The sequence below is a fragment of the Epinephelus moara genome, chromosome 20, assembly GCF_006386435.1.
Source record: "Epinephelus moara isolate mb chromosome 20, YSFRI_EMoa_1.0, whole genome shotgun sequence".
In the NCBI taxonomy this organism is placed as follows: Eukaryota; Metazoa; Chordata; class Actinopteri; order Perciformes; family Serranidae; genus Epinephelus; species Epinephelus moara.
Genome location: NC_065525.1, coordinates 17930691 through 17957266, shown reverse-complemented (window position 1 = coordinate 17957266; position 26576 = coordinate 17930691). Strand labels below are relative to the sequence as shown.

The 26576-nt window shown below is 42.1% G+C and overlaps 1 protein-coding gene and 1 pseudogene across 1 annotated transcript in view; one reads left to right on the top strand and one right to left on the bottom strand.

Moving 5' to 3' along the window:
* b4galnt4a (beta-1,4-N-acetyl-galactosaminyl transferase 4a) overlaps positions 1-26576 on the bottom strand; it is a 179517-nt gene that overhangs the window by 84861 nt on the left and 68080 nt on the right. The window lies entirely within an intron of this gene.
* Positions 7890-8284, top strand: LOC126408294 (histone H4-like; annotated as a pseudogene).

Here is a 26576-nt window from a genome sequence, read left to right as displayed (position 1 = left end):
ACTCAAAGTCTGCTTATCGATGCAATACTAAAAGGTACAGTTAAACTCATTGACCTGAGGTTGCACTACATCCATCAGCTGCACCTCTTTTTCCTCTATAGCGTATAACAACTTCACACTTCGGCAAGATGTTGTCATCACTGAAAGCATGCTACAAATACATGTAACATTTTGCGTGACTCATTACTTCGGAGTTACAGTCTCTAATTTATAAGCAGATCTTCGTTTTTCTGGCACTGGTCCCAGAACTGTGTTATCGTGTGTCGTTGATAATTAAAGTTGATGCTAAGGGGCCTGTCAGATGGCCTTCTGTATTAAACATAGCATCAGGGCAAAACAGGGAATATCAATCACCCTGATGAGACTGCCTATTTATCAAGTGTTTACACTGACTATTTACCTTGTTGACTTTCACTCAAATAAAAAGACAAATGGTCTTTAACCATGTGTGCATTTGTCTGCCATGGGAGGGATGCATCAGGGACAGAGAGAGTGGGGGAGAGTAGCATTTAATTACAGCTTAACTAAGCTGTTTCATGTATGAAAATACGTGGCAGGATTGATTAATAGATTAGCTGCCCGATCAGCGAGCTACTATCACTGATATCCATCCATCCCACCAGTTAAAAAGTGTAGTGGATGCTAGCCTCCCAGTTTTTTCCTTCCAGACTCCCCACGTTCATACAACGCAAATCAAACAGATGACCTTGCTGATCCTAGCCCAGGGAAACAGCTGGAGCTGAAGTCCTAGAATACCAATGAGCTTAATTAATCTCCCTTATTAAACACAAACAAGCACCACTCTGCAGGGAGGGGGGGGGTTGCAGTGCATGAGAGGAAGAAGAAAGGGGAAGATAGAGCAGAGGAGAGATCTGGGGCTCCTTTCACAAATCTCTTCACCCCACCCACCCACCACGATAACCCCTATGAATGAGCTCGGCTCAGACATCTCCCAACAGTCCACAAATCATGGTTTCATTTCCAGCGACCTGCAATGTGAGAGTTAATAACAGTGTGGAATAATTACATTACTCTCCATTTTTGATTCATGTTAACCACCGCAGAGATGTACAGTATGTTAATTAGTCCCACAATGATGAAAACAGAGTCGCTTCCCATTTTTCTTCTTATAATCTTACAGCACAGTTTGGTGTTTCCTACAGAATTAGAATCTATGACAACGGGGGTGGGGTCAGACGTGACGAGTCAGCAAACATTAATGTGTGTGTCCCTTTGTGATCCTTCTGTGTCCCCTCTATGAATTTGCAGGCAGAACTATTCAAGAGTTTCTTTTCTCCTCAGCAGCAGATGGTTGAGTTTGAGATGTAGGGTGGAGAATTGATCCGTCGATCAGTTTGTGTTCGGATCAATCAGAGCAGATCAGATCAGATATATGGGTTTGACAAATAGCTGCTGCAGAGGTGAGTAAAAGCAAACTTTGAGACCCAGTGCTGGACCGTGGGGTGTGCGGTTTCCATGGGAACGCAGCCAATTTCATCTTAACTAGGTTGGAAAAGTGATAGAGAACACTAAAATGAGAGCACTGCTGTTTCACAGAATAGATCGTTCTATTCTATGTGAATTAATGAATGGTTTAAAGAAAGATTAACTTTCACTGTGCCTGATGTCCTGCTACTCTGTCTTTGCCCAGAGTACGCTCTGCGCTCTGAGAGTGTGGTGCCCTGATTAATCGAACATGGAACATTGATGACTAGCGCTGCTTCCCCATCAATGGACCCGTAGAGCAGGCGCAGTTGAGACTTTCGCCAGCCAAGCCGACTACTTCTGGTCCGCGAACTTGAATGAAGATAAGATGATTCAATGTTGTGGTTCTTCTAAACTTTCCAAATGTTATCTGACCAAATGGATCAAATCTTGATAATAAAACAAGTCATTTTCACAAGGGTTGTGATGCTCAAAAAAATTGATCCATTGATTTACAGACATCTCTTTCCCCATGTTAGTCTAGGGGAAAAGTCTTTTTGAGCCCATGGCATCACAAGACAAGTTTAGAATTTGTAATTCCACTGTTTAGCCAAGACGCTCTGCGTTCTGAAGGTGTGGTGCCCTGAATCAGGGGCGGAAATCCCAGGGGGGACAGGGGGGACATGACTCCCCCTTCAGTAAAGCTGTACCCCCCTAGAATCATTTGAGACACAATTAATAATTTTTGAACAATGCAGTAGTATTTATTGAAAGCACAATGTAAGCGGTGCTCATTACAATCGCGCAATAATGATTTAGTCCCCCCCTCCCATTCCTAGTAGTGGTATATCCCATACTCTTTCCAACGGGCGGGGCAGCTTGGCAGCAGTAGCAGCGTGTGGCTGGAACCGCTGCCCACATCGCGCATGGCAGGGTAAGATGTTCACTCACACAGACATAGTTTAACTTAGGCTACACATGTTACAACACATCCCAGTTACTGTTACAACAAGCCCCAGGCCCAGGCTGACAATATAAACTGTCTGCAACATTTCTCCTGCATTGTTCAAAAGCCTACTCAATTACGAGTGCTGCTAAGCTAAAAGCTAATGATTAAGCTCAGAGTTTTGTGATAGAGAGGACAGGAGAGAAAGAAGAGGGAGAGGACAGGACAAGAGCAGTCAGTGGCGGAGCAATGGCTACCTGTCTGTAGGCTGTCCACCTGTCAGTGAGACAAACATGAATGACGTGCAGTCTAACTGACAAGGAGCGGTCATTACGCGCAACTATTACGCACGGTTGAGGCGGAGCGGCTCGTATGGGTACTTGTCTGTAGGCTGTCCACCTGTCAGTGAGACAAACATGAAAGACGTGCAGACGAGGAGTGGTCATTACGCGCGACTATTACGCACGGTTGTGACAGAGCGTAGCTAATGGGTACTTGTCTGTAGGCTCTCCTCCTGTCAGTGAGACAAACATCAAAGACGTGCAGATGAGGAGCAGTCATTATGCGCGACTATTACGCACGGTTGTGAGGTGCGCAGCAGCAGATCTCACAGCACACTGTTTATAAACCAGTTTACCAGTTTAACTGCAGGAAATGTTTAGTTTTAGTTTTAGTTTAGTTAGTATAGACATTCACTCTGCCTGTTGGAGAGATAGAGAGAAGATTGAAGCGTCAAACTGTGGTAAAAGATGCTCTATAAAAAACGGGCTACAACTTTTTTTCCTTGTCCCCCCCTGGAATTATTCTCTAAAATCTTACTGTTTAGTTTATTGTCCCCCCCAACTATGAAATGGGATTTTCACCCCTGCCCTGAATAATCGAACATGCTGGACCAATGAGCGGTCCAGCTCCAAAAACAGAAAATCAATATGTGGTATCAATTGCTGATATCATGGCGGGCCGCCACAAATAAAGGATTGTGTAGGAAACCCTAAAGTTGAAATCTATGTGCTTGCCCAGATGTCGTACTTCTTTGTGAAAGTGTTTTAAATAGTAAAGTTTTAGTTAAAAATTGTGTGTTGGGAAGTACGAAACATACGAATGGTCATTTTGTGGGAGAAATATTCCTTTAATACATATAGCTGGAGGCAAAGATACCTGGTTGACATTTGCCGCAGCAATGATTAGTCGCAATGATTCATCACCAAAAAGAAAGTCTGTGATGAAAGCTGCTCTCATCTGTGATGGGGATGTTTATAAATCATAGTGATGATTTTGATACAGAAAATATATATAGTCAGATGTTGGATATCACATAATGTTGGATGAGACTTTTGACGTATATCACCATGAACCAGACGTTTCCAATCTATGTGACAACACGGATGTGATGCATGAGCTGAGACATTTCTACAGAGAGAAATAGCTCGATGAAAGGTGAAATGAAGGGAAGAGACAGAGAGGGAAATAGAGAACAAAGACATTAAAAGTGGCACATTGGAGAATAAGCAACAAAACACAAGACAGATGAACAGAGACAAACACAGAGGAGAAAAAAGGTGACCAATGGAGCACTAAAGAAGAAGAAAAAAAAGCATGACTGAGAGAAGATCTTTGATAGCGCACAGTGCCAGTCTAGTTCTCAGAAATCCCTCTGGCACAGCGAATGTCTGAAGCGACTACGGACTGCCAGAATCTCTTTCCCACCTCTTTTTACTGAACAGACCAAACAGACCAGTGTCTGCTTGGTTTCAGAGCAGTACCACAAAGCTCTGTGAAGTATTACACACTCACCAGCACTGTGGCTCCATATGTGATGTGACTACAACTGAAAGATATGGATTCACTGTTCACAATTCTCAGGATACCATACAGTTGATATGCAGTTTCTCTACACCACAGACACATACAGTACAGGAAAATGAATGATAGTAACATCCAGTTCCATGAAGCCTTTTGAAATTCTGGTTTATTGAAATTAATAATGCTATCTGGGGCGAGGTTCATTCAAGTCAAAACTAAAGCTGGGACAAGGGCTAGCCCTCATGGTCACAGCAAGGCCTTCGACTGCCACTCACAGATACTCACATCAAGCACTCCACAATATAAAAAAAAGCCTGCAACAGTAAGACAGCACAGTACACACTCAGTACCTTACCCAAGGTTGACTGCACTGTTGCCCTCAAGTATCTAATTCAGAGAGGGAAACATAGATGAGTTTGTCAATTTGGTAAAGAAAAACGAAACTTCATTGGAGAGTTCTTATAGCGTTGTGAAGGATGGATCAAGATCATTCCTACCATAGAGGACCAATTACCACACCTAAAGACAAGAAAGTACAAATTAATTGAATTGCCCTCACAACACCTTTGTTGGGACTCTTGTTTATGTAAGTCCTTGGATAATCTCATGGGAAAAGGGGCGCTACAAGACGCAAGGTGATCGTTAGAAATGTCCTCAGTGAGACTCATCTGCAACAGGACCTTCATCATACATGAACACACTCACCATGGCAACACAAGGCTTGCCACCACAGACCTGTATAAAACAGTCTTTAAGTAAGTGACTGTGTTCCGACAATTAAAACATGATGAAAATTTAAGTGTTTGACTCATGCTGCGCTGTCAAATCAATCACTCTGGCATCACTCTGTGTTTAAATATGTGTGTATATGTGTTTTTTCTTTTCAGAAGCTGAAGGGAGAGAAAGAGAGACATTATGAATGAGTCAGTGATTAGCCTTTGAGCCACACATCTCTTGTGAGAAGTTTTTGTTCTCGACAACAACAGATGAGTACAGTGCTTGTTCTGTGGTACTTGCTAAGTCCCACTGCAAACACTTTTTATACTAATCCTTGTGTAACATGGTTTCTCCACAAAATAGTTCAAGAAAAAAAACAACAACTCTGAAAAGGGGCAGAAGCAGGTCTACTTTTTCTCCCTCATGTAGAAATTCTGGATCTAGCCTCTACCTTGCCCACAACTGCTGCCTTCGGTGGGTTTGTCTTTCCATTTCCGCTTTCTGCTTGCACTACATTGATTCAAGGATACATAAAGAGATATGGATACAGTGTTCGAGGCGGGACCCCATTCATTCCTATGAAAGTTGCTCAGTGGAGCACAAAGCCAAAATCGTTCAACTGCCGTGTACAAAATTACCCAGATGATCGGCACTGCTTCCGCATCGTTGGACCCATAGAGCAGGCGCACTTGAGACTTTCGCCAGCCAAGCCAACTACTTCTTGTGCGCTAACTTGAATGGGGATTCCTTCTAGATTCCGGTTCTTCTAGACTTTCCAATTGTTATCATATAAATGGATCAAATCTTGATAGTAAAACAAGTTATTTCGGGTTGCCGATGCTCAAAAGAATTTATCCAGTGACTTACAGACATCTCTTTCCCAATTTAAGTTTATGGAAAAAAGTCTTTTTGGGCCCAGTGGCATCACATAACGGGCTCAGAAGTTGTAATTCCATTGTTTAGCCACTACAAAACTTGGCTTTAAAGCCCGGCGCACTTCCTGGGGGCCTGGGTTGACCAAAGAAAGAGCAGTGTGCATCAAGATGGCTAATCTTGAGCCTCAGTCCGACCCAGACTCAGATGAGAATGGCAGATGTATCAGAATGATAAGTGTAGTTAGCATTTTTTAATGTATTAATGTTGTTTGTTAGCTTGTTAGCTGGTAGGTTAACTGGTAGTGGCTGACAAAGCGTCAGTGGTTGTGAGACATACAGTAATATCTGCTGTGATGGGTTTTTGGTAGATAGTGGAAGGAAGCTCCAGGTTCTGGTTTACATCCAAAAACTGCACACTCTACCATGTTTGCTGTCAAAAATGTACTATGCTAATACTAACACTGCTCTCTGTTCTGACAGATCCACTCTGTGCTGGAGGTTTCAGGTTTCTTTGCCAGTCTTGTGGTAAAGTCTTTCCCCTGTTGATATGCATTTCCTGTATTAGACAGCAATTGGCTTTCGTATAAGTGCACACACATTGCACCCTTCAGTAGAGGAATGTGAAAACACCTCTCTAGTGACCAGCTTTGCACAGATACAGGTCAGTATAGTCAAGGTCAGACATTTAAAGGGACATAATCACAAGAAAAACACGTGTTGAGTGTAGGAACTTTGAAATTTGGTCAGAAACATGGTTATTTTAACTTGAAATGTCTTCTATTGTTATGGAAAGCAGAGAAAGGCTGGCTGATTAAAGCTGGCTACTTTGATATATGTCTAGTATTGGCACATCAGCAAACACTGCTGGAAACTGAAATTTAATTTTTGCCTGCAGACTGCCATATGTTGATGTGGCTGCTCCGGGTGTTGGCTAATGAATAGGGTTGTCCTGGGAACCATCTCAGTGATCCTGGATCAGCACTCCTGAGCGCTGAGAGGTTGAAAAAATCTGCACCCTGATCTCACAATCAGCCGTTCTAGTCTATTTCAGTAAGAATGCAGCTTTGGGAGCCCCAATACCTTTACATCCAAAATCCCTATTCCTTTTAACAAAGTGGCTAGCACTGCTGAATAGAAATCGGCCCGAGCGCATTCAGTTAAACTATTGCAGAACAAATCCCAGCCAACAGAAAGAAGGAGTGCAACTATTTTTGTCTCCCTGCTTGCATTATTCATGTAAGAAATTGCATGCCGGTCAATGGAACAACAGTAGAAAGGCTGAGTGAGGAAGAGAGGGAGAAAAATGGAACATAAATAAAGGACGGCTGCAGTCGATAATAGGAGTGATAGAGTCAGTGGCTCCAATTCATTGGTTGAAAGATTAATGGTGCAGAGATGAGTACGGCAGGGAGACAATAAGAAACAAAGGAGGAGAAGAAGGGAGGGAGGGATGGAGGGGAAAGAGATGGACTGATGATGAGAAGAAAAACTGCAGACAGTTGAGGGAGAAACAGGAGAAGATGAGCAATTATTACCCTGCGTGAGTACTTACGGAGCACTGATTTTAATTTGATGATGATGAGTATGTTTGTGCATGCTTAAGTGTGTTTTATAGAGTACAGAAACATGAGGCCTGCTTGGACTGAGTGTGTGCACTCATGCGCTCCCACCATCATGCGGCACATATTGAATTGTATGCACATCACAGAGAGTGTAATTTATTGATTTAAGGTCTGGGACAAGGTGGTAGGATTTCTGTCATGCTTGAGTCCACATCAATACAGCAGACATACAAGGACAATGGCTGAGAGGAGCAATGCATTCTCTCCCGGGATCAATAGTGGTCTGAAGAACTTTGTCTGTGTTGTCACGTGTGGCAACTCGTGTCTCAGGGGCAGAGTTAGACCTTTCTTTTTTCTTTTTTTTTTTTAAAGACAGCCACGGTGGTCATTATCATTCCAGGATTTCGGCCATATAGAGCAACTTCCAGACATATTTAACTAGCCATATAACAGCCTACGTTTAAACACCAAAAAAACATTATAACCATTTTTTATTCCAAGTCCATCAAATTGATTAACTTAAAAATAAGATAGCCGAGAAGAAGAAGCGGTCTATTGAACAGAGCGACTAATCAAAAAAAGATGACTGGCAGAGGCGAAAGAGGAAAAGCACTCCGTAAACGAGGCACCAAGTGTCACTGTAAAGTTCTCCGTAACAACATCCAGGCAATCACCAAGCCAGCTATCTGCCGTTTATCTTGCCACGATGAAGCGTATCTCCGGCCTCATCTACGAGAAGACCTGTGGTGTGTTGAAGGTGTTCCTGGAGAACATGATCTGTGATGCAGTCACCTACACCGAGCACATCAACTGCCATGGATGTGTTGTATGCTCTTGAGAGGCAGGGACACAGTCCATTTGGCCTCGGTGGATAAATAACGTAAAATTTCAATTCCTGTCTCAGTTAGATGCCTGGTCTGGTTACCAAGCAGCTCATTTTTTATAGGAGTTCTTTGGATGTATAAAACCATGTGTTGGCTACCTCAAATGATGTGTCCAGTCCTGGATTACCATGTAAGTTATTCATATTCCTCTAGTCCTCTAGTTCCTCTAGGGTCCTCAGATCAAAATAATCAAAAGGATTTTTTGTAAATTTAAAAAAAAAAAAAATTGTAACAGGATAAAGTGGTGTTATATCCATATGTCTCTGATGATCTATTGGAGCTAGACCAAATGAATGACTCATAGTTTATATATTATCTGAAGCTTAACTTTTAAACAATATAGTTTTGTGTGAAAGGAATTAAAGGCCTGTCCCAAATAGAGGCCTGTTGATTTTGGTGATTTAAGCAAATTATAGCCCGGTCTATTAATTGAAGTTTTACAGTAGTTCCCAACATTATTCAAAATCCTTGTTAGATTTGATTAGTAACTAACTGTGTAAACTATTCAAGAGCAGCAGTCGATTAATCAACACACATCTTTCGCCAAATACCTGGTATTACTTCTTGGTGAAAAAATCTTGTCAATGCTTCACAAGCCAAAGTAAACCTAGAGGTAAATGCAAAAAACAATCTGCAGTTCAGTGGCTGGCGCATCACCGGTGCCTGCAAGGAATCAGAACCATACGGAAATATTTGTCTGACTGATTGAGGGCAAGATTTGATGTTTGGTTGAGTGGTGGAGAGAAAGAGCAGGCAAAGCATAAGCCCTCTTTTTGATGGCTTGTAGTCTTTCCACAGTAAATAAAACTGTGTGAGCAGCGATTCGGCACAACCTTAGGAAAGGAAAGTGTGGAAAGACCGCTAAAAGTGCCTTTCATCATTATAAATTCAATGTAAGCTTGAACAAGATACGGGTCAGATTAGTAGGAGAGGAGGAATGGTTGGAAGGGGACAGAGAGCAGACGCAGAGAGTAAAGAGGGATGCCAGCATCTGAGCAGGAGTCCAGCCTTATGCCATGTTCTTTCTTTGCTGGAAGAGCACTGCATTATTTTTTTTTACTTTCGGAGCAACAAATTGCATTACTCTGCACCTTCTTTATCACAGTAAGGCTTGGAGAAGAAAGAGGGAACAAAGGAAAGAGGTCTGTCATCCATATTAGGTCTAGGTTTTCTGTCCAGGCTGATTATCACTGATGGGGTGTGACATGGGGCAGCTGGCAAACAGAACAGGCAAACAGTCTACTGTCAATCATCCCCGACCTGCCCCGTGCTGTATCTGACCTAATCAACACCGGGAGTGGTGCAGAGAAACCGAGGCAGTCTCAGGCAGAGATGGACACAGACACACACACCGACAAACAGGCTGGCCATGGTCTCATGAGACAGTAATGGTGCATTAACTCGTACTTGGCAATTTTCCCAACTGTTTCTCAGCCCTAATCGGAGAAAACGGATAGATGGATGGATAAATGTTATTTTTCTCAAACTGCCATTAACTTTTTTTTAAACACACAATTCTATCAGTACTGACCACAGTGTGCTCCGAGTACAGCCACCCACACATTAAAAAGCACCTGGATGTTTTGTTTTTTTTGGCAGAGCACAGCGGGTTTAAAAAGGCTTAAGCTTTTCAGAAAAAGACCGTAATACGTCAGTCGCTTTTTTATCAAGCAAATGCTGAACAAAAGGTTTCTCAGGAGGCCAGTGGTTTCCAACGACAACAGCATCCAGGTTGGAGAGAAGCAACAAAGTGCCTATACAAAGATTGGTTTTGTTACTGAGTGAATATAAGGAGCTTTACTGTGCCTGCAGTCAAAAGTTTAAAAAATGTCAAACATACGGAGGCAGCACAGGATCAAATCTGGCACATTTCGGGGAACATCTGGTGAGTGTTTGCTTATTACGCACTACCGTTTCATCAGATTCTAAACATACTAATTAGCTTAATAACCAGCAGGGTCAGTGCCACCTGCAGGACATAGATTTTAACACAGCAGTTCTTTTTTCTTTCATTTAGCTGCTCTGTGTCGTGTGTGTGTGTGTGTGTGTGTGTGTGTGTGTGTGTGTGTGTGTGTGTGTGTGTGTGTGTGTGTTTGAAGGAGGGATGCACCAGTTGTTGAATTCTGGGCCAATACTGACATTTACAATAACAATTTGGCTGATAGCCGATACCAATGTTTTGTTGTTCATTCATTATAAAACAATAACTGAACTGTTATAGAGCCAATTAGCCCTTCATTACACTCTCTCTTGAATGAATACAAATTCATGTAGCCTCCTTTCACATGAAAAACACTGCTTCAAAAGCCGTTTTACTATATATTCCCTCCCTCCATCCATCCATCCATCCATCCATCCATCCATCCACTTCTCCTGGGCTGGGTCATGGGGGCAGCAGGCCAAGCAAAGCACCCCAGACGTCCCTCTCCCCAGCAAGGTTTTTTAGCTCTTCCTGGGCCACCCCAAGGCGTTCCCAGGCCAGATGAGATATGTAATCCCTCCAGCATGTCCTGGTCTGCCCCAGGGCCTCCTACCAGTGGGACGTGGCACCTCTAATGGGAGGCACCCAGGAGGCATCCTGATCAGATGCCTGAACCACCTCAACTGACCCCTTTCGACGTGAAGGAGCAGCAGCTCTACTCCAAGCTCCCTCTGGATGTCCGAGCTCCTCAACCTATCTCTATGGCTGAGCCCAGCCACCCCATGGAGGAAACTCATTTCGGCCGCATGTAGCCGGGATCCCATTCTTTTGGTCACTACCCATTATTCCCTTGCTAATATCTACTTTATATTGCTATCAAAACATCAACACATTTCTCCTTCAAACAACTGTATGTATTCAAGTTTTTCATCAAATACAAAATGTCACAAAATTTAATTTGAACACATCACAATAACGTCATAATTCACCTTTACCCAATTCTTAATTTTCAGTGCAACCTCTGTTAGCTGTTAGCTCTGGCCACTGGCTGCTAACAGCTAACGTTAACTAGCTCTCTTTCATCCAATGTCAACACAGACTTGTTGTTCACAATGTAACATTATGCGGGAAACAACCTAGTGAGGTTTTCGCGACCTTTGTCTTAAACACGTTTTTTATTGTCCCCATGACCCATCTGATGGTCTAAACTCCTGCTGGTGTAAGCTTTATTTCTTATGGGTGGCACAGGGTTACACAGGGTGCACTGTAAAACTAGTCTAACATTATTTGAACAGGTGTGAGCATCTGAAAAAATGTAACTACTAAACTCATGCCTAAGGTACTTTTAAGTTTCCTTTGCTTTCTCTGTGTATAGCTACAGCATGTATGTGTGTGTGTGGGTGTGTGGGTGTGTGTTGAGAACATGTGCATTTAACTGTGTGTTTATTACACACGGCACCCGAAACCTCAGCACATCTGGACATCAAAGCGTAAATGAAACATACTAAACTACTCCCTCCTCCCGCTCTACAACAAACAGCTCCCTTGACCTAAAACTGGGGATGTGGTATGAGGTAACTTCCAAGGCACACACACACACACACACACACACACACACACACACACACACACACACACACACACACACACACACACACAGCTCCCGTATCTACTTAGTGGAAGGAAACGCATTAAAATGCAGAAGTGAATTATATATGAAAGAAGGGTCCATGTAAAGTTTAATAACTAGGAAATGTTCTGGAACCTTTAATCTCGAAATGACCCTTCATAACCTCAACCACAATCAAAAATGAATATAAATTCACATGTGCACCATCCCACCTCATAGCACACATACACACACATCATTCACACATTTAAAGCGACGACTACAGTGCATACCCACGCTCCCAAGTTAAATTGTGTTGCTGTCTGTATCAGCATGCCTTTGTTCATACATGTGTGTTCAACACACACATGTGCATTCACACAGTCACACATTTATTATAATTAAAAGTGGCTTGTTGAGATCAATAAGCTAACAGTAAGACCTCTAGAAGGTGGTCGCGTCTTCATTATCTGTGATCGCAAGTAAAGACAACACTGAAAGAGCACCCCGACTGCTATTATGGAGATTGTGCAGCGATTAGCTATGCCTACAATCAATAGTTACATCTCCTTATCTTACCCCTGCTGAACAAATACACTGATAGCAACACTCTCATGCAGGAGGTCCACAGGTCTATTTCCTGCTCTGAATATGTTACGAACAAAGATCAGTCATTATCACAAAATACGCCCTGACAGAGTGGCTCCAGAGTCTATTACTAAGATAATGTGCACTGAGTTCATTCAAAGAACAAATTTATGTTTCATTTTTATTATTGAATGAAGTAATTTAGCTCGTAGCTAAAAAGAAATGTTGTATATTTTATGTGTAATAACAAGAGAAGTACAGCTTCAACCAATAACACTAATGATGGCTCATTTAAACCAGCATGCGGTTACCGGTGCGCTTCACTGGCACAGCAGCATCTAAAATGGAGCCATTAGTTGCACCTGTGTTTGACAAGTCAAAACGTCTGCTGAGAGGAAGGTCTATAGGCTAGCTAAATGTCCGCTGGTCCTGTGTGGTGGCTCTACTATCAGTCTGGAGCACAGGAGGAAAAGTGACTGGCACTGTGCAGCAGTTTCAGCTGTTGTCAAGTGACAATTACCGCTCATGGCTATTTATCTCCCCTGTAGTGAGGAACAAGCCAACAATGCGTTTTCTGCAGTGAGAAAAGAAAACATCCGCTGAGTAACAGTCATAGTTCATGTTGTGTCTTCAACAGCTTTGTCTTTTACTTGCATGTGTGTTCTGTTTAGTAAGTCAACCGACCCTTGATCGTGAGCTGTCACATTAACCTGTCACACCAACCAAAAATGACCAATGACTAATATCTGTTTAGCAATAAATAAATAAATAAATAGAAAAATTAAAATGAATCAAGGGCAGTTAAGGGTGCCCTGGTGGCCGAAAGGTTTGAGACAATGAACCTTAAAGGAAATGGCCACTTTAGAATGAAAATGCAGACAGTACTTACTGACCCTCATGTTGACAAGAAGTCCAGTGTAGTTTTTTAATCCACAAAACTCGTTTGGGGTATCGGAGGATAACAGCTACACTTGAAGTGCATGGAACCCACATTTTGACAATGTAATAAAACTCCGCTAAGGCGTGCTGTGTTTACATGGCAACTCGCGTGAGACTCGAGAACTAGCACCACCACTAGCCATCAGCTAGTCTCGCGCGAGTTGCCATGTAAACACAGCACACCCGCAGGGCAGGCTAACTAAGTGTTTTTGCAGAACATTATGATGTCACAGTGAAGCTACCCTTTGACTTTTTGCAAATAAATCACTTTATTATTTTATCCTGTAAGATATTTGGGTGAAATGTTGTCATAGTTAACATTTGAATAGTAAAGTTACAGGCAGACATCATAGTTACCTTGACCTTTGACCACCAAATTTAAATCAGTTCATCCCTCAGTCCAAGTGGACGTTTGCTCCAAATATGAAGAAATTCCCTCTTTGTGAGAATGGGATGGCTGGACGGACATATTCCCCAAAAACATTATGCCTCAGGCCACATCTATCACCAGTGCAGGGGCATTAAAATAAGAATGATGTGAAATATGAAATCAGCATTAAAAAAAAACTTCCACATGTTTAACTGACTACCACAAGGCAAGCAGTTACATCTAGAGCTCATAGCAAACAAGACAGATTGACCCTGTAATGCATGTTGCAGCGTATTTCACATGCAGTATCTGTGATATGTAGGCTCCCCCTCTGCCGGCCCGATTTTCTGCAACTGACATTTCTGCTGACCAACACTCCTGAGCTCTCTGTCCTGCTTTAGTATTTTCTTCCCTCCATCCTTCTTCCTAGGGCAATTTTCCAGCTCTTTCCTTTCTACCGAAAAATACTGTTTAATTCAGTGTGATTGAACTTTTTCTTCAAGTCCAGCGAGAGCAAAATGAAAGCTTAATACAAAACCTGCCCCTCCCCGACTAGATGTATGAAGGGCCACTTATTATGTAAGCTCTTTAAGTGCACTTTAAAATATTTGCCGAGCACTCAGTTTGAAGTCTCCTTTAAAGACCTGGTGCAGCCCAAAACTAACTAAGATTAATGGCAGCTGAGTGAGTAACAATCAATCAGAACAAATCCTATCCTTAGGTTCCCATCCTGGTTATAGGCTGATAAAAAATATTCTGAGGCAAAGGGAAAACAAAGAATGAGAGAAACTTGGCACACAAAGTTCAAATTTAGAGAGCTAGACAAAGCACAAAAGCTGTCATAAAAATAAGCAAAAAGGTTAAAAAGAGCTTCAGTTTATTTGACTCTGCTTCGCTTTGGTACCTTTAATTTGGGGGGCCGACCAGTGGGAGACAGGCAGATGAGAGGAACCTGTGGCCACACCAGACTCGCTTTTTACCTCAGTTAAACAAACATAGGGATGTGTCAGCAAAGCCTGTGGCACCGGGGGAGGATTTTTCCGTTGTTTTTTTTTTCCTTTTACCTTTTCATCCTTCCCTCATGCTTTCTTTTTGCTTCCTATTAAATTTTGCCATCACCCAGGGCTGATGGCAAATTTCAGACTCTTTCATCTCAAAGAAAGCTATAGGCCTCTGCAGCTCAACATCCATGCATAGTGTTTGTGCATGTGCATATGTGTGTGTTTGAGATGACCAGCATATTTGACCTTTGTGAAGTTAGCTTTTAAAATAAGTGCTTTGCTCTTGGAGCCACTATTTTTTTCCTACCTCTTAGAGCCTCTATAGCCCTGCCCTTGCAACTCAAGCCGACAGGACAGACATGAGCAGCTTTGAGGAGGCGGCCTGTAGTTAATAAACTGTGTCAAAATGAATGCCTCTCCAGCTCTCTCCTCCACAGCACACTTCATCGCCTGCACACCTGTTTTGGAGATCTCACGTCCACCTGTTTGTTCTCCACTGTCTCCATTAAAAAAAAAAAAAAAGCCTACATCTCACTTCCACTTTCTCCTCACTTCCCTTAACTTGCCTCCATGTTGCTCCATATTGCATTGTCATCTACAAACAGCCCTCACCCCCTCTGTCACCAAGACAACAAGACAGACAAAGAGTAATTAAAATTGCCCCTGCTGCTTTGTGTTTTATGTCCCTGTCAGCCCAGTATAGCCTTGGAGCCACTTCACAGCAACCCGCCGCCTCTGTTTGGCCCAACAGCTCTTTCATGACACCAAGTCACGCTGCAAACTGCTGAACCGAGGTCGCACTTATGCAGTTTTATTCAGAAAATTATACAGATAACCTGACAGAGAAAACTTACTGTAGGTAAACTGCATTTACTTTTTTCACAGCAGTCAAAATTCCATGACATTTTTGTCTACTTTGGCTTCAAAGTGTGGAAACAATTGGGCCGAGCCCTTAAAATAAGACAAAATTTCTACCATACCCAGAATAAAACGTCAAAAAAAGTTTCTGGTAAATACTGACAGTGAGGACATTCTGCAACTTTTCTTATAGTATATATGGTATGTCTACTAATGACAAGTCTTGCTGGTCCAGACAGTGGATTCCTGCTATCTTTTATCTCATGTCAGCCTCACCTGTCACGGAGAGACTGTGTTGTGTGAGCCATGCAATATCTGCATACCATAAAAAAAACACACTGCATAGGAAAATGACAGCATTTTAAGTGTTTGCTGATATAAACGGCACCTTTTATCACCTGTGCACTATTTTGACACTCAGTTTGCTTTTTCCGCCTCACTTTTCCATTTCATCATTCCGCCTCTAACCTCTCTGACATCAGCTCTATTTTAGCACCCACACAGCAAACTCGCTACCAACTTGGTGGCATGGGTATTCAACGGTGCCTGTGCATGTTAGTGGAGATGGATGGCGGCAAGAAGAGAACAATGAATCTTCATCATAGTCCGTCACTGTTTCTCTCTCGCCCGTACACCCACGGTCCCGAGCTGCTCCTTTGTCTTCTGGCTACTGTTTGTGTATCTCCGACCTCGTGCTTGCCTGGTCCTTTTACTCCAACCTCACTTATGTTTTCTACCCATTCATCCATCCATCCGCTCGTCGGTCCAATCTCTGGACACCTGGAAGGAGGCGTAAAAGGTAATTTATAGCTCATTCCAGGACACCTCGTCCTCCTCTATTTACAGCACGCCCACATTGTTCTGGAGCCTCCATCGATGTGAACCAGGTGCGTGGGTCGTAATTTCATCTACCTGCAGGCGTCTTGTCAGATCAGAGATGACATGTGCTGTACTAACATATACCACCACCTGTAATGCTGTATAAAGGCACTTCAGGAGACCCACGCACTGTATGACGCTACTCACTTCCTTAGTACTGGACTCAAAGACACAAAGCTTGTGATGTTTTCGAGCATTTTTACAAACACACTTTGTTAGAGAACATTATATCAAGACTTTGGCCTTGGGTGCACTGCGTGGTTCATATTATTATATTGTCTGTGTTTGATTTATGTCCTGTCTTGTTCTAGTCTTCAGCATACCGACAGAAATCCCTAGAAAACTTGTGATGGTACAGAAATAAAATCATTGCATCTTGAAATTTTATTGCATTATTGCTGGGTTTCCTGTGCTGGAGGTGGACAATGATTGGCTGTGACACCGTGGCTGCTCAGGGTCAACTCTTTCAATTTCACCCAGTATGTCTGTCTCATCTTCTCTTCTTCTACAACCGTGTCCACCACATCTATGACCAATTTTGTGTCTACCAGTCTGTCTGAGTCTCTCCCTCGCTGTGAGCCTACATACAATTCTGGGAATAGTATAACGGGTCATTTAATATGTATATTATATAGCTCCTCTTTTATGGCTCTAGGTGTAAAACAAATTCAGGCAGACCTTCTATAGCTTTTCCACATGAAAAAACTCAAGTGCTCAGTCTTTGCAGTTTTTTCATCCTACATTTCACATGAGACTCATGTAAAGTGATCCAATCAAAGAACAAACTGTAGCGTCCTTCATGTGCTTGTTTTGTGCTACAGCCAGCGACTCCGCAGTGAAGCTTTCGAGATGAGGAAATTTGAGGATTTTTTCAAAGGTAAACTGCTGTTTTATTGCCGCGTGTGTGCAGTGTGTGACAAGTGGACTTTTATCTGTCATTGCTGTAGCTTTTAATTATCATAGATGTTTGGTTTGCACATCTTCATTAGCTGTTTGCCAACTTCCATCTTATCCATTTAGCCGCTTTATCTGCAAATAACACATAAACCTCTTCTGTAAATCAAGCATTTGCGGTGGCATTAATTAAAATCCTCTTGACCCTGAGAGAGTCTTGCTGCATACAAACAGCTCTAAGAAGTGGCCGCTGTGGGTTCGTCTTCACACACCCGCAGGCATGTGTAAGACAGAGTGAGGTGAGAGAAATGATCAGTATTGCAATACGTTGCTTAATGCCCTCTTCCTGCTGGCACTTGTATATTGTTATATTGTGACTAAAGCCATGAAAAGGAAAAGTTGGCTGTTTCAATGGCTCAAAATTCCAAAGCCCTGTTAGTCCGATAAATATCCCATTGGATCTAAAGCCCATTTCTCAGACAGCCTGTTATCCCAAAAACAAACACCCATTGCTCCGAAGTCCTGTTTTTTCAAATACACACACTCCCTGCATTTAGACGACTCAATCACTGGAAAAAAAGTTTGCACTGTACATTTTTATAAACCACAGATATGTTACATTTGTCAGCAATGTTGTGGTGAATGTCTGGTTAGGTTAAGGCACAAAAACCATTTGGTTGTGGTTTGGAAAAGATCATGTTTTGGCTCAAAACATTCATGTTTGGTGACACAAAAGTCGCTGGAAAAGCAGGGACAGGTTGGTGAAAAACACCCGGGATTGGTGCCGCAAACACCGCTGGGAAACAGAAACCAGCTGCAGGGAGAATGTATTTTCAGAGAAACAGGATTTCAGAGCAATGGGCATATGTTTCTGGGATAACGGGCTGTCAGAGAAATGGGCTTTGGGTCCAATGGGACATTTTTCCAAACTAATGGGGCTTCAGAATTTTGGGAACAACGGCATGGCACCGCTCCGAGCGGGCAGAAAGGCAAACATGATTTCATGCAAAACAAGAAACACAATTGCATTCTTCAAGGCAACTTTTGCAAATGACAGTGGAAAAAACAAGCATAGAACAGATGTGAGATGATGGAGACATGTCAAGCCTCGCAGGCTGTGGCTGTGTTTCGAATTCTAAACACTTCAGGGAGAACTTTTAACAGTCGCCAATTTTCAACCATCTGGCGAAGATTTGGAGATTGTCTTCTTAGTGGATTTAACCAGCTGGACAAGTTTTGGAAAGTGCTCTGCTCTTTTGTCATCTGTCCCTCTCATAACAGCACTAACTGGTTAGTCAGTTTAAATATATTAAGCAGCTGCTTGTTGGTTGACTGTTGCAGTTGTTGTGGGATTTGTTTTATCAGCGGGAAGAGGATTAAAGATGTTGTCTGTGTGCACAGGCGTAGATTTTAGGGGGGATGCAGGGGATACATTCTGCTCAATACTACACAACAACAACATGAACGCAGGGGACTTTTATTTTGACAAACTGCTATAAAGGGACTCATTGACTCTGGTAAAGCAGGTGGTGGCAATATGCAACCTCAAAAGCAATGGTTGCAATCTGGCATAGAAAGGAAATAAGATAAAGCAATTATTCACAGCTGAGGCAGGAAGGACCATGGCATTTCCATCTTAAGATGATGCAAGAAGACAGGCACAAATTGGGGCATAAAAATTCACCAAAATGCAGGAAATGAAGTGTTTGATGCTCAAAATCTCTTGGGGAGAAATGTCAAAAGAAAGAAAATCCAACTGTTGCTTATTGAGGCACCTGAGGTGGGGTTTTTTTCAATTACCAAGTACATCCATAAAAGATTACTTATGTATTTGTCTTTGCACTTGACATTGAGTAGAAAATCTCAAGGTTCCATTCTCTGTTAATTTATGTACTTCATGTACAGCGGTGGGATAAGTCATCGTCTTCTGTTTATTTCATTTTTTGAAAAAGCACAGGACAGAGACAAAGAGAAAAGAGACACTCACTCAAACTCCACCATTGATTCCCTGGTTGCAATTAACATAGTGTTGCTCCTGTCCGGTCAGGCGCAAATTGAAAAAGCCAATAAAAATTGGTTTTCTCCCGCCAGCTGCCATCTCACAAGAGTCTGAAATGGCCACTCTGGATCCATCTATGCCTCCCAGCCAGCGGCATCGACTCATGCGTCGATATACCTGCAAACTTCTACTGGCTCAAGTGAGAAAAATCAAGGCAGTGGGTTGTTTAATGACAGAATAAATCCAGGAGGACGCTTAAAGGAATTGATATCCTGACAATAACAACACTGCCAAACAAAGCGCTTCAGCAGCTCCCTCTGTCCGCTACTGTAGCCAGATTAATAGACTGCTTCGTTGGCCTGTTTAGGTCATTACCCCTGGATGAGATACATGAAGAATAATCACCATCTTTCCTTTATCTCAGCTGTTTCATAGTCACGGTCATTGTTTAATCTTAGATTCTTTCTTTCTTTCCTTCCCTCAAAGGGCTGTCACGACATGTAAGTTGTCATAACAGCACATTAAGTGTAAGATCATATCTGATGTATGCGACATGATTGGAGACGCTGGTAAATGAGGCCTGTCTCATTTACCAGCGACTCACAAAGACTTTTAAAGGTCAAACTTGAACTGTGGTTTCTATGGTAATCAGAGCGGTGTGATCTGTATCTGTCAAGTGCAGCAGGTTATACTGACTAACATATTATGGCAGTATGATTCTGTCATTATGCCGGTGTTATAATGGATCAGAGTAAAATGGAATTTCATTGCAAATGCAAAGCATACAATTACTCTCACACCCATATGATGAGTTGAGATGGGGGGGNGTGAGGGGGGGGGGGGGGGGGGGGGGGGTGATTGAGGAAGAGCGGTGGAGGTTGTGGAAGCAGAGACACAATTGGGAATGTGAGATGGTGAGGAGGAAGAGGAATGAAGAGCACATGATAAAGAGGAGAGGAAAGTATGGGTGGGGTCCTTTACATTATTCCAGCTCACGTCTCCACGTAGTCAGTGTAATCCATCACAGTGAACATGAATCATTTATTTGTAGTTGTGGCCATATTTTTTTTTACCCAAGAGCACACAGTCAGACCTTCTCTTGCATATGTAACATTGTATGGCATGTTTACCATAATATCTATGTCTATGTCCCAAACGTTTCACTTGTGCTGACACTTTTTGTGATTATGTTGTATTTTGTCTACTGTCAGACAGAGAGAAGATGGCAGATTTTCCTGCCAATATTAAAAAAAAAAAAAAACATAAAAAAAGCTTTGAAGTAACGTGTCTTTTGCCAAATGGCTCGGCAATAAATGCTGAGCTACAGTGGCCGTGACACAGTTCAGTTTGTATTTTCAAGCTGAAAAATTAGTCGGTTGATTGAAAATGTTATTATTGTAAAATGACAGTGAGAAAAACAAAGGGCAACATTCCATTTTTGTATGTATGAGCAGAATCTAAACAATTAAGGGATGTTTATTACACACTATAATGTAGTTATAAGCAGATATTCAACTTCTAAAGAGTTACTAAATGATTGACAATATACCAGCTGTAATTATATAAAGTACTGTGTGTATTCATATTTCATGAGGATGAAATATGGTGTTCATTTACTATTATAAATATATACATGTATTTAATAACAATTTATTTCTATATAATATAGTGTTTACAAGTTTTATTTAATTTCTAAGTATTTATTCATTTATGAATACTTCCTTTTTGTTCTCCATGACAAACGAGCGAACTCCATCAATTAATGAAGGTCGCCAGATGTGGCAGAAAGCTCTGGAAGCAGTGTGTGACCCTTGAGTTAAGAATTTATTTGTCAAATTACTTCTTTTCCAAAGGTCATTTTAAAGGTCAAGAACCAAGGTCCCTAAACCAACACATTCTCGATCCGACCTCATCACATATTGGCGTTTGGTCATGGACTTTCCACGTCCACATACGACGTGCAAGGTACCCTGGGTGCGTTGGTTGTTGACGTTCTGGGACACCGTGGCCAGCCTGCCTGTTACATGCTTTCCTCTTTCAAAATACACAGGAAATTTAACATTTACAAACAGTCTCAACAACAAACGCACGTGGTTATGTTTAGGAAAAAAGAACAGGGTTTGGCTTTAGAATCTTACGGGACTCGAGAACTGCTCTCTCAGGTGAAAGTCAGTGTTTGTTGGACCCATTCACCACCCCTCCCGCCTGCCCCAGTTGGACTCTCACCGTCTTAACTTTCCTTCTTGGCCCACCGCGTTTCCCCCTAACCCTGCCGGGCGCTGTTAAACTATAAAAGCAACTGGCTGCATATGATGACGACGTTAAAGGACGCCTTTTTTCATTGGTTCCTGATGCTGCAAGTCACTGCCGAAGCACCGGATTTCAAAGACTTCAGAGTGAGACTGGGCTCCCTGGACACATTTATAAAGATCTAAAGCCTCCTGTGAATGATTTGTACAAGTGAATAAACTAGTAATAAATGTTTTTTAAGATAGTGAAGGAATTTGCTAATGTTCATCGTCATCTATCGATAAATATGACAATGAATATGATACTTCACTGGAAATGTTACTACTGTTAATAGATGCATTACTAAACCTGCTTACAACTTAGTTATAATGTGTTGTAAACAAGTGTTTATATACTGCTCATAAATGCACCATAAGGGGGAGGAGATGAAGACAGGTAGAAGAAGAAGAGGCAAAGAAGTGATGAAAAGGCAAATAAAAAAGTTGAAGACAGGAGGACAACAAGGAGGGTGACCATGGGTGGTGAAGCAGGCAAAGATCCTGAGGAGATCAATCACCAGGCTCCAAGTGTCTGGCCTCTGCCAGGACAGCATGGGACAGCAGAGATCAATGAGGAGTAGGGCTCGTGGGTCGGTTCACCACAGGAGACAAAACATAACAGACTGGAAACACACACCGGCTGAACGAGGGGTGGAAAAAGAAGGTGGATGGAGAAGAGGAGGGGATGGAGGGAGAGAAGGAAGGAAAGATACTGAAAGACGCACATAGGAACTGAGCAACAACAGAAGCAGACATTACCCTTAGATGTCAAACGTATGTATGAGATGAATTACTGAAGCGGGAGGTCAAGATTTATCAAAACACAGTCACACCAGAGTGTTTCTACACCTACACGAATGTTAACCTGTAAAATCGTAATCAGTGTTTTCCTCAGCAGTGCTTATTCTGCATGGAACATCAATGAGTCACATCCAACGCATCTCTCCACACACTGGTTAATGTTTTGAGGCCTGTCTCAGATGAAAGAGTACAGACTAAAAGAAACACAGAGACACTTGAAAGCTAGTACCTATAGAAAACTCTCCAGAGAAAAGCTGAAGCAAAATATGAAAATCCCCTCCAACTCTTCAGAGATATGGCACTCGCTGTAACTCTAGCAAACAGGGAATACTGATGAAAGTAGGAAATGTTCCCACGGGAATGCAAATGAACATGCTCCTCCTCTTCCCACAGAAACACAGCCTGTGCACACTAAGAAATTTGCTTCCAATTCAATTACTCACATCACTCCATCTATCCATCCATCCATCCATCCATCCATCCATCCATCCATCCATCCATCCATCTAGCCATCCATGGTGTTACCCTGCCAAGTGTTCCTTATCTGCTTCTCATCAAATAAATGCCTCAGCGGTGGGAGATTTGGCAAGAAAGATGAAGACAGGCTGAGAATGCTTTGCCTCTATTGTTCAGTAATGTTCTTATCCCTGCCTTGTTTCTATTGTTAACTGTTTTTATAGTCTTTATGAAACAGAGAAAAAAATGGAGGTGTGCATGCCTTTTGTTTCCCTTTATCAAGTGGCAACAGGAGCAGCACCTACTTGCTTAAGCTGGCACACAGGCATCTTCTACACACGCTGCTGACATCCACTGCCGGGCCATTCTCTATGATCCAGCCTTCTAAAAGCACTTAAAACATTAAGCACTTAAACAAGTTTGTCTTGCAGGGGTAATGCATTTTCCCATCCAAGGCCTTTGACTATCAGCTCAATGATCCCGATCATCTGAAGCAACACTGCTGGAGTAGGTCTGCGTAGTTATGATGTAAGCACATTATATTTGTTTTACAATCAGCCTTGTGAATTGAGCATTTAGTGTATACACAAAGCCATAAAAAGCCATGTGACTGAGAATAGAGCGAAAAAAAAATATTTCCTTACCACAGAGGGATGATCTGTAATGATAGGACTACAATGGCTCGTAAGAATGTACATTTACCCTCAACTCCCACAAGCTGGAGTCCATTTACAACCATAGACTGTGTATAATATTGGATGTAGCTACCATGAGGTCACACTGGTTTGTGGATATTTTGAAGCCTTAAGTTTTGGCCATTGCCATCTTGATTTTTGGAGCAGGAAGTGAGCATATTCGGACGAGATGGTGGAGCTATGACGGAGCAGCTGGTGGATCTGACTAAGGACATGAGGACACTATCAGCAGACAGCCCATCACTCAAAGCCGCCACACTCTTAATTATGCACAGCTGTAAGCCTTATTAAAATGTAAACGGGTGAGTTATATAAAAATTTGTCAAGAAGGAGGGAATCAGCTATAGCGACCATAACCGTTTCTTTTGTACCAGGCGGTAAACATGTTTATTTCTGCTGTAAAGCTGGGCATTTTAACACGGGGTCTTGATTTGCTTTTGGAGCCGGCCTCAAGTGGCCATTAGAGGAACTGCAGTTTTTAGCACTGCAAAGCTGGCTTCATTTTTCAGCCTCGGAGATTGCCGCTTGTTTACAAAGCAGTATTTCGTGTGTATGTGTGAACAAGGATTTCATTGTGCATTTTCCTTAATAATTCAGCTAGAAAACAAACTTAAACTTTGTTTTTCTTTACACCTAGACATTTTACACATGCATGTGCCAAAACCAATATGCAGCTCTGAACTTATTGACTCCCCACGCCTTTATCAGCTGTCCACTTTGACAGTACTCAGCAGGCATCCATCATATCGGTGTAATAGAAAGTACCCCACAGAGCCAGATAGGGGTGGAGGTGAGGAAAAATAAACAGACATACAAGTCAGGTGTCATGTCTTACGACCTAATAACCTTCACCCAGCATGGCCCCAGCATGAAACTGGCCGGTAACAGCTTAGCACTGACCACTGCTGGAACAGAGCCAGCAGGTATGAAGCGGAGCGAATAAGGAAAGAGCAGGAATATTTAATGGTGTACCTGAAAGGATTGAGGGTGATCCCACTGTTATTCTTTCCCTCCCTATCTGGGATGTAGAGGATGGAAATAAAGCTAAATGCTCTTATGAGATAATCTGTTGAGGTTGGTATGTGGTTTTAGGTATCGCCTACAGTTTCTACAGTATGTCTGCATGCCTGTTTGTGTGCATATGCAGCAAAGTGCATATGTACGCAGAGCTGTGGGTCTTGAGAAACAGCCTTCCACTCTTTTGGCATCTGGTCGTGGGTAGTGGAGTATAAAGACAGTGCAGACCTCAGTGCTGGAACCCTGCCTGGGAGTTTATTGCAGACCCGCAGCTTTGGATCTACATCCTCTGTGAACCAACACCAAGCTGACAAATGCCTGAGAGGTGATAGTGAGAATGAGTGAAAGCACTGAAGCGCCCAGAGGAAAAACAATTCTGGACTGAACCCTCAAATAGCCTCATATAACAGAGCTGTCAACACCCCCAAGTTTGAAAAATGACAGGGAAGAATTCATTGTTTGTAGGGTTACAGCTAGTTATCAGAGGCTCGTGGCTAAACCAAAGGAAATTATGTACATCTGAGGGGATAAATAATTTATCAGGGAGATGTGCATTGCTGCATAAGGACCAGTACTTTAAAAGGTTTGAATGTTATGATGTAATCACAAGATGAGTCCTGAATACAGCTCTAGTCTTTTGGTAACTGAGTTTCAGCAAAATCAGACATTAGGAAACATTAGCAGCCATTCAGTAGCTTTAAATGGAAAAACTCAAAAATAGTAACTTTGGTTAGCTTCCTGTAAAGATCAAAACAAACAGCACTGTAGCATTTGATTAACTACAAAAGTGCACTTGGTAGAGTGCAGGTCTGTGCCAGTAGGCCACCCGAGCTGATCCCAGACACGTCAATTCCAGTAGACGCATTGTGCTGCTGGTCTATTTTTGACAGAGTTGCAGGGCATTGCACAGAGCAGATTGAGTATTCCTGCTAACAGGCACTGTATGTCAACTTTAGATAAGATGTAATAATGAGGATAAAAGTAATTTAATAACTAAAACACAGCCACAAACCTTTGATCCATGTCATTCATAACTGCACTTTTAACATTATTAACTCTGTAGGCTATAACAACCTGTAGGAAATAACAACTACAAAACTTTTTTTTTTAACTAAGTAGCCTACTTGTTTAGTCGAAGCACAAATATCAAGGAAAAAATGACCAAATCAACACAATCTGCAAGTCTACAAGCGGACGAACAAAACCTTGGCAGAGCCTTGACAGCCGGAACACGGCACAGCTGTGCCCGGTGGACCTGTTCCTCCTGGTTCCCTTACAGTCAAGATGGCGGTCAAAATAACAAAGACAGTTGAGTTACTCATTTCTTATTGTGCACAACTTTAGGGAATCATAACATCTCAGGTATGGAATCAATCCGCAGATGCTCCGGTTCAAAATACGACCAAACTTTTCTATGGATGTCAGTTTTTGAGCCACAACAAAGGCAGTAAAGGGGCCTGCAAGTGATTGTAAGGTTTGTTGGTTGTAGCCAAGCTGAATTTTAGAAAATGTCTGTGAAGATTCTTAGTCACCCAGGTCATGGTAATCATAAGTGCTATATTGTAGGCAACTGGACTTGCTTGAGTTTTTTTAAGACGTTTCACCTCTCATCCAAGAGGCTCCTTAAAGGACTGGTGTGGAGTTGCAGGCTTTAAACTCTGTGTGGGTGTGAACCCTTACAGAGTCATTAAGGTCACATAAGAGCTGTGAGTTTCAGAGTTGTCAAGGTAGCATGTGACTCACATAATGTACAGCCTCTTGGATGAGCGGTGAAATGTCTTCAAAAAACTCAAGCAAGTCCCTTTTCCTACAATATAGCACATAGCCGCCCCTACACAGGCTGGTTAAAGGGCCAGTGTGTAATATTTGGCATGGTTTATTGTCAAATCTGAATCTGAATCTGAATATTCTACCCATTAATATGTTTATATAAGTGTATAATCGCTATAAAATAAAATTTGTTTGGTTTTCGTAGCCTTATAATTATGCTTATATATATATATATATATATATATATATATATATATAGCAAGGGCCTTGCTTTAGAGA